We start from the raw sequence: 5,344 nt of genomic DNA on the forward strand, positions 1-5,344 counted from the left end.
CAGATAGAATAGGGGGCCCAACTGAGATGAGAGGGGAGAGAGGACTGCTGTGCAGTGTACAGTATGTACATATGTCACAGGGTGGGAACTAAAATGGCATCTGGAATTCCATGGGGACTGGTTTTGGGGTGGAACACTATTAGGCCAAGATGGCAGCCCCCTTAAGCACACAGTGTTTACAAATCAGACACAGGTGTGTAGCAGGAATGGTTTTGGGTGATTGGCACTTGAGGTGTAGATTAATTAGACACAGGTGTGTAGCGGGAACGGTGGGTTCGGTGATTGGTACTTTGGGGGGGGACTGGGCTTTTTCTAGGGTGGCCACTCTCAGTCGTGGCGAAGTAGCCTTTGGAGAAGGACGTGACAAGCAGCGGAGCTGGAGTCCCAAAGAGAGGGCGAGCTACAGACGACACGACAGCAGCGTGTGAACGCTGAGTGTGAGCCGCGGCCAAAGACTTCACTCGCCTCCAGTTATCAAGCCTTCCGGGCAAGTCGGCCGGTCTGTCCAGGCGCTGTCCAGGCCGATATCCGAGGGGTGGAGACGTCCACCCCTCACAGAGCTAAGTACCCGTTTTCTGCCTACCCTCTGCTTGTTGCTGTGCGGTGATTACTGCTATTGTTCCTGAGCCTACCCTCTCTTCTCCTGCATTAGAGGCGGCTCACGCGCCGGTTTCCAAGTGAGCTACGGACTACACGCCTCCAGTTATCAAGTGAGCTACGGTCTACACGCCTCCAGTTATCAAGTGAGCTACGGACTACACGCGACTACACGCCTCCAGTTATCAAGTGAGCTACGGACTACACTCGACTACACGCCTCCAGTTATCAAGTGAGCTACGGACTACACGCCTCCAGTTAGCAAGTGAGCTACGGACTACACGCCTCCAGTTATCAAGTGAAGCTACGGCTTACAACTCGCCTCCAGTTATCAAGTAGGCTACAGACTTCGCTCGTCCCCTGTTCAACGGCGGCCGACTATGTGTTCAAGCGTCATTGGATGTCAGAGGGGTGGAAGCGTCCGCCCCTCGCAGAGCTAAGTATTTGTTAATTGCCTCCTGAATGCCCATTGCTGGGCCATAGACTTTTCTATAACTCTGGTGCTACTGCACTGCATTATTGACTGTCCCTACCTAGCAGCTCCTATCCCTGGCCCCCCCCTTGACTGCATTTTTGGTGCTGTTTAGAACTGTGTTGGACTGGTTACACTCCCTGCCTAGCGCCACCCGGCTGCGGCCTTTGTGTCCTTACCTCTCTGCTCCTGCTGTCTGCCCGTTGCAGCTGACTACCTCATGAACTGTAGCTAAACTCCACTCTCCCCCCCCCCTTTGCCTATAGCCCGAGTCCAAGTCGTATAATAGCCGTGTGGTGTGGATTGCAGTGGTTGGATTTCTGTGCTTATGATCGGCCTTATGTAACGTGTGATGAACTGTGTGTATTTTGGTGCAGTGAATTGTGTTTTTGTTACTCGGATGGGCTGGGGTCTATAGGAGGGATTTAGCTGCGTTCACTAAGTAGCCTCTGTTCTGCCACCAAACAGCTGCCACTGGGACGCAGGTCTGCTGACGGCGGGACCTGTTTCGATCGGAGGAGCCGACCACTGGGCAAAGTTGCTTCCGCTGACTTGGCCGCCGGCTCGTTGGGGGTGCTGGACATTCGAACACTGGGAGGGGAGCTCATTTGGTCGATGGGACTTTTAGCATTTAGCTCCTTTTATATGTAACTTAATAAAATACTGGTTTTTAATATATTTCTCGGACTCTTGGCATTATTGAGGAGTAGAGTGTTCTCCCCACTGCTAGAGATTGGGTTAAGGAGGCAATAGCGCCCTCCGCCTGTGACACATACATATGCTGTGTATTTATAGGAATAGCCTTTGGCAAACCGAACATAGTAGCGAACCAACAATCCCAGAAAGAGAGAGAGAGAGAGATGAAGAGAGAGAGATATGAAGAGAAAGAGAGAGAGATATGAGGAGAAAGAGAGAGATGAAGAGAGAGAGATATGAAAAGAAAGAGAGTTCATTGACATTTTCAGGTAGACATACAATGCACTATGTGTTGCTGTGTGTCTGAATAATCCCGAACATATATATGGTGGATCCCCAACATAATTGTTCAGTCCCTCCAGGATTTTGCGAGGATTTTTTGAGATTGTTGCGATCTAAAATGCCTGATTTCGCGACAACTTTTCTGAAAAATTGCGATAGAAGTTGCGGTGTTTTTAGCTGTTTGTTGCGAAGAAATTGCGAGAGGAAGTGAAAATTGCAAAAATAGTTGCGATTTAAAAAAAAAAAAAATTTTAATTGAGGGTAATTAAGGTTAGTAAGACCAAAATTACACGGATCATCTTGATGCTTATTAAAAAGGATAAGTAAAGGTAAATAGTAAGGGTACAGAAAATCAAAGTAGTCCTACTTTATTTGTGTAAATACTTTGACTGGGGTAATTCACAAAGCAGTATAACCTTTCGTAGAACTGTCCAAAAAAGACAGCCCCCTAAAGAGATGGCATCATGTCATATGTTTCAATACATTCATATATGTTGTAATTCATGTTAAGCTCATATCTTTTTAATAATTCATATTCTGTGACTTGCATAATTACAAATAGCCAACTAAGTATCTAGTAATTTCATATTGATTTAAACTATTAGACTACACTTTTCTTTAATGTTATTACATTGTTGGTGTGTAAGTCTAATTGACTGCCTGCCACTTTAAGGACGTGAGAGTAGCGTAATAACATTTCTAAGTGGATTGGAACGCTTGCATCTCACTGTGTTCAGCTATGACTGGAAATAACTTTTTGCCTAGTGCATTACGATATGTGGATGGAATTCGGGATGTTTTATATGTCATTAGTTAAAATAAATGTTAAAAAATAACTCGTATGAAATCATTCTTGGATCATAGAAGAGGTAAATGTCTTACAATGTTATTAATTTCTATGATTTTGGTAGCACTACACAAACTGAGCCCACAAGCTAGCAAACATGACACGAGCTAAAAGGACATCTCCAGGTGTAAACGTTGGGTTGCATATTGTAGGGTTGCCAATGGGTTGCATATTGTAGCCTACTCAAATGTCAGTAAACCGAGTAGGCCTTAATTAACTTACTTTCATAGCCTAGGCAGGTTAGCAACACTAGGTTGAGATGACAGATGCAAGTAAAGCAGATCATTAACGTTAGCCTTCTATTTATTGTCATCAAAACTGCAGAGGAGTGAACAAGTTATAGGGCAGTCTCTGGTGTCTGCAGAAGTGAGTGTGGCATCTGACTCAATATTCTGCGCGAGGGGCTGTTGTGGTAGGTGAAATTTCACGGGGAAACCATGATAATTGGTCAAATTTGCGAAAAAGTTGCAGTGTTTGGACAAAATTGCGAGGTCGCCCAGAATTCACGAGGATTTGCTGAATTTGCGTTAATTGTATTCGCGAATTCCTGGAGGGACTGATTGTTTATGATGATTACATGTATCTCAGTTATACAGTTATACTAGCCTGGACCCTAGAAAGGTTGGAATTTCTATATATTCTGAATGCATTTACTTTTTTAAAATGCATTTTTTTAAAGAGAACTCCATGTACTGGCTGAGCCATGCACAGTGTAGAAAAGGTTCTTGAAACTTTCTTTGGATAGAGGCGCACTTTGGTGCTGAGAAGGAGAGAGATGTGAGGACAATAAAATAGTTGCAGCCGGTACACTCTTCCTACAAGCTGAGCCCTGATGTTATTTGGCAGCACACACATACACACACACACACACACACACACACACACACACACACACACACACACACCACCACCACCACCACCACCACCACCACCAGCACTTTGGTGCTGAGAAGGAGAGATGTAAGGACAATAAAAGAGGTGCAGCCAGTACTCTTCCTACGAGCTGAGTCCCGATGAACGGAGGGTATGACGGTGGCACTGGTGCTGCTGAGGGTGGAGATGGAGGTAAGAGGAGCTGAGGGTGTTCTTTGGCAGCAAGAACTAGACACACACACACACACACACACACACACACACACACACACCACCACCACCGCCGCCAGCACCCACACAAACACAAACCCTCCAAATTCTTCAGCTGAATGGAGTGCCCCATGGTTGTCAGGGCAGCCGGTAATACCTCACCCAGTCTAAAAGAGGACTGTTCAGAGCTAGAGAGAGAGAGAGTGAGAGTTGGAGAGGGGCTCTGCAGGGTATGTGTCGGAGGCTGTATGTGTGTGTGTGTGTGTGTGTGTCTGCATGTGTCTGCATGTGTGTGAAAGGTGAGTGTGTCTGTGTGAGTGAAAAAGAGAGAGAAAAATAGGGCAAGAGGGTTGTGTATGTGTGTGCGTGTGTGTGTGCATATGTATATGAGGGTGAATAGGTACAGTGTGGATGTGTGTGTGTGTGTGTGTGTGGATGTGTGTGAAGCTGAGGGTCTGAACTGTGAGTGAGAGGGCACAGGCTGAGATTGGGGGGAGGGAACAGAGAGCAGTGACCATGAGGAGTTGGAGATTATTCTACGCAAATATGCATGCACTGGCTTATTCCAAGAAATGTGGAACGCACACACACACACACGCACGCACACACACACAGAAAAAAAGCGAATAAGCAAGAGAAAAAGAGACAGACACAGGCTTGGAGACTGCCCATGGCGGTATCTGCTGGATGTTATTTCCTTTTGTTTCCAGCTCTTGAGCTAATCAAATGAGTAAGATATTGCCCTGATGCCCCTAGGTCCAGTCTCACCCACACACACTCAGGCACACACACACACACACACACACACACACACACACACAGAGAGAGAGAGCGCGTCTGTTAAACAGCAAACACAGACAGGAAAAGAGATAAAGATATGGAGGAAGAGAGAAAGAGAGGAGGATGTAGCGGGAATGGACAGAAAACAGACACATTAGTCAGAGCGAGGGGGCAGAACGATCCAGAGACTAATGGCCTTGGCCCCTAGAGCTCTGGAACCTCACACACCTCGCCCCCTGCTCTGCAATAACACCTGACTCACGCACCCCAATTGGGCCCTTTAGTGGCACTCAATCTGGATGAGCGCCCTCAATTAATCACATAAATGGCTGTCTGTTCTGGGTATTTTAAGTGAGTCTCATAGAGATCAATTTAAGTACTAATTCAGCGTTTTTATGAAATCTTCTGCACCATCACTAGAGTGATCAGCTACTGGGGGGGGCGTCAGGAATCACTCCACCCTTCTTTGCCTTTCTACGCTTTTGCTCTCCGTCTGTCTGTCTGTCTCGCTCTCTCTAGGTACAGGCACAGGCCCACCACAGCTGCCTGGACACCTTGTGTGTGTGTGTGTGTGTGTGTGTGTGTGA

This window comes from Alosa sapidissima, chromosome 10, assembly GCF_018492685.1.
Source record: "Alosa sapidissima isolate fAloSap1 chromosome 10, fAloSap1.pri, whole genome shotgun sequence".
Classification (NCBI taxonomy): Eukaryota; Metazoa; Chordata; class Actinopteri; order Clupeiformes; family Clupeidae; genus Alosa; species Alosa sapidissima.